At 46.0% G+C, this 13,133-nt stretch overlaps 1 long non-coding RNA gene across 1 annotated transcript in view; it reads left to right on the forward strand.

Moving 5' to 3' along the window:
* Nucleotides 1-13,133, forward strand: part of LOC139279382 (uncharacterized) — a 68,860-nt gene that overhangs the window by 34,593 nt on the left and 21,134 nt on the right. The window lies entirely within an intron of this gene.

Consider the following 13,133-nt stretch of genomic DNA (forward strand, 5'->3'; position numbering starts at 1 on the left):
AAACCACATGTCAATATAAAGGAAGCAGTATGTGAGAAAGCAGAAAGAACTACTACTTAGTACATGAAACTGCAACACACTCAAAATGCAAGGAATTAAATGCTTGTTTACTATTCTTCAAAGGAATAGGCAAAGGGAATGATGTGAATTTCTAAGAGTATTGCATTCCCTAACTAATGAATTCATAGATCCTTTTAACAAGCAATTCAACACACAGTACCTGAATAGAGCAGGCTGCCACAGACTTCTCACACAAGTCCATCAGTTTGGTTTGGCTCCTCTGCTCAATTGCCTAGAAAGTATTAACCGCAGACGATGACAGGCTATGGAACCATCTGTTACAGCAGCGCCTCGGTGAGCGGCTGAGTGACTGCGCTATCTTTGGGAAGGCCAAGGTTTTTGGCCGAAGGGACAGCTGGATGTGCAGAGCAGTGCAGGAGGGCAGAAACAGCAGGACTGCTCGCTTCAGGCTTCAGCCTCTGCCTCTGCAGTGCTGCTGAGTGGCAGTGCAGAGCAGCCGTGCATAGCTAAAGAGACGGAGATGTGATGGGAATGCCTTGGGTCTCTGCCCCCACACAAAAACGCCACGCAACGGAATTGGACCATTTTTGCCCTGTTGCAAAGCATATCAGATTAAAGACCAAATGGCTTTCTAATAGATGTCGAGACGAAGGTTACAAGGCTAAGCATAGCTCCGTACGGGTCACTGTGTGTCAGCGACCCACTAGATTTAATGTCTACAATATTCACAATAGATTGTACATAACCAGATGCACTATAACACAACCAGTGGTGTAACAAATATTATTTATGGCTCTCTCATGAATAGAAACCACGTTAAAATAATTTCTATAAATGACCCGCTCATAATAATATGCTTTTAGTATAGCTTCCAGATGGAATTATAGAGGAATTAATGGAACTGCATCTCATTATCAACAGGGAAAATTAGACAAAATTCAACCAAGTACCCAGAAATTGGTTTAATAGAACGTTTGTGCAGCCGGAGAATTTGTTTTAAAATCTCTTACACTTCTGTCTTCTTGATGAAGTATTCATTAAAAATACCCATCAAGACTAAATCACTTCCTATAAGTTTGTCCTTCACAGGATTTACAAACAAGATATCACTTGATTTAGAACTGTTTTAACACATCCCAACTTTATTTTAGAATTAATGTTACGAAGAAAATTCCAGTCACAGGCTGCCTATATCAGCATTCCAACTGTCAAAATTGTGCTGACAGCTTTTGGAAGCTTTGGAAATGATTCCGTATAGGATCTACTGTCAAAAATATATCAAAACTTCTCCAGTCACACTTAGTGCATGAGTTGAGCTAATGTTAAAAAAGGAATTGTCAAGAGGAAAGGACTGGTTGATCCGACCTTATACAGACTGTAGAATCTTCCAAAATATATACTGCTACACTCAAATCTGATCACTAAAGTGTACAAGCCTTCAAATCTCACACCTAATATTGCATTTTTAAACTTCTAACAATAATTCTTGGAGGAGTCTCTGGTAAACTCACAGAATTTATCAATAATGATGATTGCAGAAACTTGAAGGGAGATTACAGAGGCTGCTCTTTCAGGGTGAATATATTTAAGTTGGAGAGAGGCAGGTTTTTGAGTGATAAGGGAATAAAGGGTTATGGGGAGCAGGCAGGGAAGTGGAGCTGAGTCCATGATCAGATCAGCCATGATCTTATTAAATTGCGGAACAGGCTCCTATTTCTTATGTTTTTATGAATTGGGAGGTAGATTAAATGGCAGTGACACGGTATTTTTGGGGTGCAAAGCAGGGACGGTCACAATTATGTTGCTGCCCTTTTTTGTCATTGCTTGTCAATGGAACGTGAGCAGTAACTCACATTGAGAACAACCTTGTTCCATATACATTAACGAGTATAATGCTCTACACTGAAATGCGTGAACATCAAAGGTAAATTTTGGAGGGCTATCACTTGAGAATGAGACACAAAGGGCTAGAACCTCCACTTTTGTGCTTATCGCCCAAAGATGTGCGTTATTTCTGGCAGGGGCGTTAAAAAAGGGTTTTCAGATCGCCGGCTTCTCGCCCATTCTCAAAACACCTCATTTCCATTTTTGAAAATGGGCGTTACCGCGAACGATATCAAATGGGCGGTAACGTTAAATGTTTTACCTTCTGCCATAAAGTGTGACTGTCCTTAGCATGGCAATGCTCGATTCCCGCGATTCAGGAGGTCAAGGGTCATCATGACATGCGCAGAAGAGGAGACAGAGAGAGAGCGATCTCAGAGGGACTGAAAGCGTGTGTGGCTGTGGTGTGTGCTTGCCTGGCTGATGTGGGAGGCACAACGGAGATTCACCAGCAGCAAAAAACCTACTAAGCACCAAGAACATAGTGGCCACCGAGTTTTTGTCCAACAAATAAGATATAACATGGACGGGATGGAGGAGACCCTGGAGCTGGTAGCCAGGAACACTGCTGGCAGAGGGCTCCCAGTGGTCCCAGAGCACCGCACTGCACCCCAAGGTGCTGCACCCCCATTGCCAACTACATGAGAGCCAGCAGCAACATCTTGCTTCTGGCTCAGAGCACATTCCCACCTCTGGAGTGTCCTCTCCTAAATCCATCCAAGCAGCGCTTCGGCCGTCACTGCCGCCGCCCCCCCTCCCCCACCCCCGCAATGAAGCATCGCCTGAGGACCTCCTCGGCCAAGCGGCTTGAAGTCAGGAGGGGAAGGGTAGAGGTGGGGAGGAGAAGTGGGGGTGGGGTGGTGGGGGGGGGGGGCGAAGGGTTGGTTTGTACAGAAATACTGATGATTTCAGACTAATGTTCGGTTTAAATGTTTTTTATTTAACAAAGTCTTGTAGCACATTGGCTCAGATATCTGCACCATTACACGCTGGTAATTCCTTATAATCAAAGGGTATAATAACACTTAACTTCAATCAACTTAAACTTTAACTGTCACTAAGGTGATGCCTACCATTGATGTATGACCTCCACACCCAGAAGTGTGTCAGCCTTGTAAATATCACCAACGTTCTTTCAGGCAAAGCGATCATTGATGAGCTCCTGACGTAAGGCTCTTGCAGCTATCATGCCACCATGGGCCCTTTCATGCAGTCTACAGGGAGGCGGGGCATGACTTCAGCATCAGCCTGATTGTCGGGGCCGATGTCAGCGTCCGCCTCTTCATCCTCCTCTTCCTCTCTCTGGTGAGGTGGACTGTCAGACTCTTCAGGCAATTATTGTCCCAACCTGATAGCCAAATTGTGCAGCATGGAGCGCAGCAACACAAATTTAGCTACCTGCTCAGGGTGGTATTGGAGCTCACCTCCTGAGTGGTCCAGGCATCTAAAGCGCAGCTTCAGCACTTTAATGGTTTTCTCCACTGTATTGCAAGTTGTTCTGTGGCTCTCATTGTATCGCCTCTTGGCAGGGTGGTCATCAGCCAGATGATGAGGCCATATCCTTTGTCATCAAGCATCCAGCATTGACCTTGTGGCTCATTGTTAAACAAGTCAGATACAGTGCTCTCACGTAGGATGTGAGCATCATGGATGCTGTCCGGAAATTGAGCATTCACTGCCAGTATAATTTGTTGGTGGTCGACAACTAGTTGGACATTCAGGGAGTGGAATCCCTTGCGGTTCCTAAAAACCTCTGCATCCTGAAAAGGTGCCCGCATCACGATGTGCATATAGTCTATTGCTCCCTGCACCTTAGGGAAGTTTGCAATTCTGGAGAATCCTAGAGCCCTCTAACTCTGTGCCTCACTGGTCATAGGGAAGCTGATCAAGTCCCTCCTGCGTGCGTACAGGGCTTCAGTGACCTGTCTAATGCAGCGATGTGTGGCATGCTGAGAAAGTCCGCAAATGTCTCCAGCTGTGGCCTGAAAAGAACCCGAGGCATGGAATGATAGTGCTATAGTGACTTTGACCTCGACCGACAGTGCAGTACTGATGGTGCTGGCAGGCTGCAGCTCTGCCTGTATCAGCTGGCATACCTCAGTGATAACCTCTTTGTGGAAGCGCAGTCTCCGAAGTCAGGTGGTGTCAGGCAAGTTGAGGTAAGAGTGCTTCTCCTTGTACTTGCGGGGGGTGTAACGTCTGGTCCTCTTCATCTGTCTGTCACATCTTACATTGGGCACATAATGTAATGGAGCGTTCCTTTGGCAATGTCGAGTTTGCTGCATGTAATTGGTCACCAAGAGAGGGTGAGAAAGGATAGACCACATTGTAGTAGCTCTCTGTTTTCCACCGAATGGTCACAGACAAGGAATGGCCCGACGAAGACACCTATTCAATTCCAATCGGTCACAGTATGGTCAAGATGTTTTTAACAGATGTTCACATCAACTCCAACGACCTGCAGAGTACATCCGAACTCCACCGAGGTTGAAGCACAGCAGACTTTTAAAGGACGCGACATGTGATCTAGAACATGGTGTCCATAACACTGTGATTCGTTCTGGTTAGTTCCAGTTTTTGTGGGCGTTTTTTTGGGCAAACGATATTGTGGGCAATATGTGTGCGAGGTGGTGAAATTGATGCCGGGCGATCTCATGGCTGCTAGTTTCGGTAAATATGTTCTTTATGACAAAAAAAAGTGGATGGCGTTAATATTGAATCTCGGCGTTAAATCCGTGCGGAAAGTAACGCTGCGCGATATTATTGCCGTTAAATTCGCCCATTCTGATGATTCCGCCCCAAAAAAGTGGGCGGGCGGTAATGTTTTTTCCTGACGTTAAACACATGGGGAAAGTAACGCTCGCCAATTTGTTTCCGAGAAATGCCCGCCAGTTTCCATTTTGTGCCATACGTCATTTCAGTGGTAAAATGGGCATTAAATGGGCGTTAAGCATACAAAAGAAGTGGAGGTTCTAGCCCCTAGACTTAACTAAACACTTGTCAGACAGCCTGATGTTCAAGAATAAGATTTGCTTAAAACCTAAAGCAAACAGCCAATTCTACTCCATAGAAATTTCAGGGGGGCAGATTTTCTTCTTCACCACCTGGGAGGTATCTAATGAGGTGGAGTCAATGGAATGAAGATAGGTTGGGTTCTATTAAGGGCATGTGATCCACTCCCAACAGATTACTGCGTAGGTGATGAAGACAAAACCCTGCCAAAGTGTCTTCAATAGATAACGTTTGATTCAAATTTGATTATTCAGAGAATAAACATATCAGGGGAGAAATGTGCTTACCCCCGAAAATGGGCCATGGAGATCGCAATTCGTGATTCACCTGTGACCGTTTCTTGTGTTGAAGGTAACACGTTAAATTGCACTTTCTGCATGCAACCAGCACTACCCGCGCTGTTCATTGGCTGCATGTATCAGCGGGGGGCCTGCTATCACAAGTGGCTCGCGCTACTTAAAGGCAGCCTGCACCTCATAATGGGGAGGTGCATTGTGACTGCAACAAGTGATGGGAGTTTTATCAAAAATCAATCTGTGCTGTGATCCTTTGAGGAATGGTTGAACAACAAGAGCGAGCACCAAGGTTTTCTGACAATGTGCTGGAGGTCGGTGCAAGACTTGGATAGGAGAAATGTCCATACGGGGGGGGGGGAGGTGGTGCAGTAGGCCATCTGGAAATAGGGGGCAATGGGAACAAGTAGCGGCAGTGGTCAATGCCAGGTGTGTATGTCCAAGAACATGGATGCAGTGCAGGAAGCAGTTTAACGATTTCACATGAGCTGTCAAGGTGAGTGAGTTCATCTTCAAATGGGATATCCTACCAACTGCACCACTAACCTCATCCACTGCTCAAATTGCCAACCTCCCCAACTCCCCACTCCCCATCACCTTCCTACCAATAATCTCTATCAATCAGTACTCAACCCTTCAATTCAGATGCTTTACCTCAGCCTTACACACTGTTGCAAACCTCGCACCCACAACTCACAGCTCGCATACACTGGCAGCTATTCAACCATGACAGCCACATCACCCAAACCTATTGCAGGACACTCACTGACACACTTCCCTCTTTCTTGCAGGCAATGGTGGTGCATAACAGAGGCAGCAACAAAGAACTGAAGGAGGACAAGTGTGCCTGCATGTTGTAATCTCCATGGAGGAGACAGTGCTGGCAATCATGGGAATGGGCATCACTGAGGTCATGGCCACTGGTGGGGCTGGAGGGACTGATGATGAGGGAATTTGCATACCTAATCCTCCTTCTCTCATCCCACTTCGCCCTCATTACACAATCTCTTCAGATTGACGAGCTGTAGATGGTGTAAGCATGCACTTCTTACTGCCTCTTCTCCTCTCATTACAGCCCTATCTCATTTTCATCTCAGATACCCAAGAACTGGAACCTTCCCAGTCAGTGGAGGAAGAGAAGGAAGACAGTGAAAATGAAGAGACACTGTCACTCAAACTTACACTCGCCATCACCAGTTCAGGCACTGACACTGCAAGTATTTTAGATGCTAGGATAGAAGAGGGATATGCACAAGGTGAGATATAAGAACATAAGAACATAAGAAATAGGAACAGGAGTAGGCCATACGACCCCTCAAGCCTGCTCCGCCATTCAATATCATGGCTGATCTGATCATGGACTCCACTTCCCCTCCCACTCCCCATAACCCCTTATCCCTTTATCGTTTAAGAAACTGTCTATTTCTGTCTTAAATTTATTCAATGTCCCAGCTTCCACAGCTCTCTGAGGCAGCGAATTCCACAGATTTACAACCCTCTGGGAGAAGAAATTTCTCCTCATCTCAGTTTTAAATGGGCGGCCCCTTATTCTAAGATCATGCCCTCTAGTTCTAGTCTCCCCCATCAGTGGAAACATCCTCTCTGCATTCACCTTGTCAAGCCTGTTGTGTATGCAATAACGGTTAGACTGAGTACTGTTTAGCTCCAAGAGGTATGACCTTGGCTCTGCTTTATTAAGGCCTAAAGTGATGAATATACAAAATTGCTGGCCTTTTATACTTGGGCTGCACACACGTGCATGCAGCCCAATGGCCTCCAACAGTGATGCCATCTAGTGGCTAGTGATCCCAAAAGTACATACATGACAATACCACCCTCTGAGATATTAACACAGTCTTTTACAAATTGAGATGGTCCAGTGTTTTATGCTCCCGGGTTGACCGTCTCAGTTCAAGTCCAGCCTTGGGTGAGCATTCAGTCTGTTGTGACTGGTCACTGGGTGGCTGAGCTGGTGGGAGCGGCAATGACCATGTCAGGGATTAAAAGTCCATTTTCATTGAACATGTCAGTGATTGAAAGTCCCGATTCACTGATGACAAGTGAGTCCTCTGATGACTGGGGGAAGGTTGGTTGGTCGTCGATTGTCTCTTCTGACTGTTCCGGTTCGTCTGTGTGCCACAGCTTTGTCTGATCCATATGTTTCCTGCATGTTTGCCAATTTCTGAGCTTGACAATAAATACTCAGTTGCCCTCCTTGGCCATGACAGTACCAGCAGTCCATTTGGGACCCTGACCATAATTCAGAACATATACAGCATCATTTACAGAAATATCACGTGACACAGCTGCGCGATCGTGATACCCTTGCTGACTTTGTCTTCTATCTTCAACATGATTATTCAAGTCAGGGTGTACAAGAGATAGCTTGCTCTGAAGACTTCTCTTCATTATTAGTTCAGCAGGCGAGACCCCGGTAAGCGTGTGTGGTCTTGTCCTGTAACTCAGCAGTCTGCATGACAGGCGGGTCTGCAGTGACCCTTCAGTCACTCGCTTCATAATCCGCTTTATGATTTGGACAGCATGTTCTGCTTGCCCATTGGATGCAGGTTTGAACAGTGCTGACTTTCCATGTTTATACCATTGAGTTTCATGAACTCTTGAAACTCCTGACCGGTGAAGCACGATCCGTTGTTGCTAACCACGATTTCAGGCAGACCATGTGTCACGAACATGACACTGAGATTCTCAATGGTAGCTGTGGATGTGCTGGATGACATGATTATCCACTTCGAATATGCATCCACCACAACCAGAAATATCTTCCCCAGGAAGGGAGCTGCAAAGTCTATGTGGATTCTGGACCATGGTTTGGATGGACACGACCACAGACTCAGCGGCAATTCTGCTGGTGCTTTGCTGAGCTGCATGCAAGTGTTGCACTGATGTATACATGATTTCAGCTCAAAGTCAATTCCCGACCACCATACATGAGACCTGGCAATGGCTTTCATCATTACAATGCCGGGATGTGTGCTATGTAGCTCACGTACAAATTTCTCTCTCCCTTTCTTGGGCAAACAACACGATTGCCCCACAGTATACAATTCGAATGTAAGGTTTGTTCTCCTCACACATTTGCTTGGGTATGGCAGACCAATCACCTTTGATGATGCAACTCTTCACCACCGATAAAATTGGGTCCTGGCTGGTCCAGGTCTTAACTTGTTGAGCCGTGACAAGGGTTCCTTCACTCTCAAAAGCATCCATAACTAACAATAGGTCCACAGGTTGTGACGTTTCCACTTCCGGTGTGGGCAACGGCAGATTGTTCAAAGCATCGGCACAATTCTCAGTGCCAGGTCTATGGCCATAATCATAAGCGGATAATGTCAGCGCTCACCTCTGGATGCAGAATGAAGCATTGGTATTGATACCTTTGTTTTCAAAGAACAGTGAAATGAATGGCTTGTGATCTGTCTCCAGTTCAAACCGAAGACCAAACAGGTACTGATGCATCTTTTTAACCCCATACACACAGGCAAGTGTTCTTTCTCTACCATGCTGTAGGCTCTTTCCGCTTTAGACAAACTTTTTGAAGCATACGCGACTGGTTAAAGTTTACGCAACTCATTAACTTGTTGGAGTACGCAACCAATTCCACATGAAGAAGCATCACAGGCCAATACTAAACATTTACATGGCTCATAATGTACCAGCAGCTTGTTAACGCAAAGCAGATTAGTGGCTTTCTCAAAAACTCTGTCTTGAGACGCGCTCCACACCCAGTTGTCGCTTTTTCTTAGCAGCATGTGCAGTGGTTTTAATAAGGTGCTCAATTTAGGTAGGAAGTTACCGAAGTAGTTGAGTAGACCCAGGAACGAACGCAGCTCCGTCACATTCTGCGGCTTGGGTGCATTCTTGATGGCCTTGGTTTTCGCGTCCGTGGGCCTGATGCCGTCAGCAGCAATTTTCCTCCCCAGGAATTCGACTTTTGGTGCCAAGAACCATTTCAATCTGAGTCCCACTTTGTCCAGACGATGTAGAACCTCTTCCAGGTTGTTCAGATGTTCCTCGGAGTCACGACCTGTGATCAGGATGTCATCTTGGAACACGACGGTTCTGGGAATGGACTTCAGTAGACTCTCCATGGTCCTCTGAAATATTGCTGCAACTGAGCGAATTCCAAAGGGGCACCTGTGATAAATAAACAGTCCTTTATGCGTGTTAATGTAAGTCTCTTCGATGTCTTGACCAGCTCCTGTGTCATGTAGGCCGATGTCAAGTCCAGTTTGGTGAACGACTTCCCCCGGTTAGCATTGCAAACAAGTCATCCGCCTTCGGTAACAGATACTGATCCTGTTTCGAAACCCTGTTGATCGTAGCCTTGTAGTCTCCTCAGATTCTGACTGTGCCATCACTTTTCAGCACAGGAACAATGGGGCTGACCCATTCATTAAATTCAACCAGTGATATGATCCCTTCAAGCTGGAGTCTCTCCAGTTTGACTTTGACCTTCTCCCTCATCATATAAGGAACTGCCTGAGCTTTATGATGGACGCGTCTTGCATCCGAGTCCACGTGGATCTGCACCTTGGCTCCTGTGAAGTTGCCGATGCCTGGTTTGAACAGCGAGGGGAACTTGCTCAGTACTTGGGCATATTATCTTTCTCTGATAACAACGCCTTGATGTCGTTCCAATCGCATCTGATTTTTTCAAGCCAGTTCCTGCCGAACTCTTTGAGGATATAACGAGCATGGTGGATAGAGGTGTACCGATGGATGTGGTGTATTTAGATTTCCAAAAGGCATTCGATAAGGTGCCACACAAAAGGTTACTGCAGAAGATAGAGGTACGCGGAGTCAGAGGAAATGTATTAGCATGGATAGAGAATTGGCTGGCGAACAGAAAGCATAAATGGATCCTTTTCGGTTTGGAAATCGGTGGTTAGTGGTGTGCCACAGGGATCGGTGCTGGGACCACAACTGTTTACAATATACATAGATGACCTGGAAGAGGGGACAGAGTGTTGTGTCATAAAATTTGCAAATGACACAAAGATCTGTGGGAAAGCGGGTTGTGTAGAGGACACAGAGAGGCTGCAAAGAGATTTAGATAGGTTAAGCGAATGGGCTAAGGTTTGGCAGATGGAATACAATGTCGGAAAGTGTGAGGTCATCCACCTTGGGAAAAAAAACAGTGAAAGGGAATATTATTTGAATGGGGAGAAATTACAACATGCTGAGGTGCAGAGGGACCTGGGGGTCCTTTTGCATGAATCCCAAAAAAGTTAATTTGCAGGTGCAGCAGGTAATCAGGAAGGCGAATGAAATGTTGGCCTTCATTGCGAGAGGGATGGAGTACAAAAGCAGGGAGGTCCTGCTGCAACTGTATAGGATATTAGTAAGGCCGCACCGGAGTACTGCATGCAGTTTTGGTCACCTTACTTAAGGAAGGATATACTGGCTTTGGAGGGGGTACAGAGACGATTCACTAGGCTGATTCCGGAGATGAGGGGGTTACCTTATGATGATAGATTGAGTAGACTGGGTCTTTACTCGTTGGAGTTCAGAATGATGAGGGGTGATCTTATAGAAACATTTAAAATAATGAAAGGGATAGACAAGATAGAGGCGGAGAGGTTGTTTCCACTGGTCGGGGAGACTAGAACTAGGGGGCACAGCCTCAAAATAAGGGGGAGCCAATTTAAAACAGAGTTGAGAAGGAATTTCTTCTCCCAGAGAGTTGTGAATCTGTGGAATTCTCTGCTCAAGGAAGCAGTTGAGGCTAGCTCATTGAATGTATTCAAGTCACAGATAGATAGATTTTTAACCAATAAGGGAATTAAGGGTTACGGGGAGCGGGCGGGTAAGTGGAGCTGAGTCCACGGCCAGATCAGCCATGATCTTATTGAATGGCGGAGCAGGCTCGAGGGGCTAGATGGCCTACTCCTGTTCCTAATTCTTAAGTTCTTATGTTCTTATGTTCTTATGAACTTGTGAACCGCACCGTTATACAACACTTTAATTGTGGCACTGCAATTACCGTTATGAGTTCTTTGGTGTATGTGCGCAACTTGGCATTGACTGGATTCAGCCTGGGCCTCACAGCCTTAGTATCCCACAGCTTGTCGAATGCCCTCTGGCTCATTATCGATTGACTCGCCCCCGTGTCCAGTTCCATTGATACCGGCACCCCATTAAATTTCACGTTGATCATTATCGGTTTGCTCTTCGTTAGGAACGAGTACAGTTCATACACTTCCTCCTCTGGTATCTCGAATTGCGTATCCGGATCCACGCTAGTCTGACCATCATCCTCCACATGGTGTGTCGCAGCACGCTTGCTCCTCTGCGGACACTTGCGCTGGAGATGCCCCACTCTCAGACAGCCTTTGCAACTATATTGCTTAAATCGGCACTGCTGGTGCCGGTGCTCTCCCCCACAACGCCAACACGGAGAAATCGGATGCATTCCCGTTGGTGGACATTAGGCAGTCACAGGTTTCACATACGCAGTCGGGTAGGCCCTGCCATGTGCCGCTCTGCCGAACGCCGAATCAATCATATTTACAGTACTTGCCAAGTTTCGATTTTTCACTGATATCTGCTTTAGACTTCTATCTGTCGTCATGCATGACTGGGCGATCATGATGGCCCTGTTTAAGTCCAACGTCTCCACTGCCAGTAGTTTACGTAGGATCACCTCGTGGTTGATGCCGATTACAAAGAAGTCCTGCAGCATGCCTTCCAACGCAGTCCAGAACTTACACGGTCCCGCTAGACATCTCAGGTTGGCAATGAATACCGCCGCATTCTGGCCCTCTGAGCGAACGTGCGTCTAAAATCTGTATCTCGAGATGATGATGCCTTCGTCTAGCTTAAGGTGGCCCTGTACCAGTGTACACAATTCTTCATACATCTTCTCTGTTGGACTTACAGGCAGGAGTAGATTCTTTATCAGACCATAAATTTTTGGACCGCAAACCGCAAGGAACATCGCCCAGTGCCAATCTGCGTCGCCGACCTCCTCCATTTTGTTGGCCATGAAGAACTGGCTCAAACAGCTCACAAAGTCTGCCCAATCTTCTTCTTCCACAAATCGCTCCAACAATCCAATTGTGCTCATTTTTGCATGCAAAGGTTCTTGTTGTCTCGTCGCCAAATGTTATGTATGCAATAACTGTCAGACTGAGTCCTGTTTAACTCCAAGAGGTATGACCGTGGCTCTGGGTTATTAAGGCCCAAAGTGACTAATATACAAAATGGCTGGCCTTTTATACTTGGGCTGTACACACGTGCATGCAGCCCAATGGCCTCCAACAGTGACGCCATCTAATGGCTAGTGATCCCAAAAGTACATACATGACAAAGCCCCCTCATAATCTTATACATTTCGATAAGATCACCTCTCATGCTTCTGAATTCCAATGAGTAGAGGCCCAACCTACTCAACCTTTCCTCATAAGTCAACCGCCTCACCTTCGGAATCAATCTAGTGAACCTTCTCTGTACTGCCTCCAAAGCAAGTATATCCTTTCATAAATATGGAAACCAAAACTACACACAGTATTCCAGGTGTGGCCTCACCAATATCCTGCATAGCTGTAGCAAGACTTCCCTGCTTTTATACTCCATCCCCTTTGCAATAAAGGCCAAGATTCCATTGGCCTTCCTGATCACTTGCTGTACCTGCATACTAACCTTTTGTGTTTCATGCACAAGTACCCCCAGGTCCTGCTGTACTGCAGCACTATGCAATCTTTCTCCATTTAAATAATAACTTGCTCTTTGATTTTTTTTCTGCCAAAGTGCATGACCTCGCACTTTCCAACATTATAGTCCATCTGCCAAATTTTTGCCCACTCACTTGGCTTGTATCTCCCTTTGCAGATTTTTTGTGTCCTCCTCACACATTGCTTTTCCTCCCATCTTTGTATCATCAGCAAACTTGGCTACATTATA

The sequence above is a fragment of the Pristiophorus japonicus genome, chromosome 14 (assembly GCF_044704955.1).
Source record: "Pristiophorus japonicus isolate sPriJap1 chromosome 14, sPriJap1.hap1, whole genome shotgun sequence".
NCBI lineage: Eukaryota > Metazoa > Chordata > Chondrichthyes > Pristiophoridae > Pristiophorus > Pristiophorus japonicus.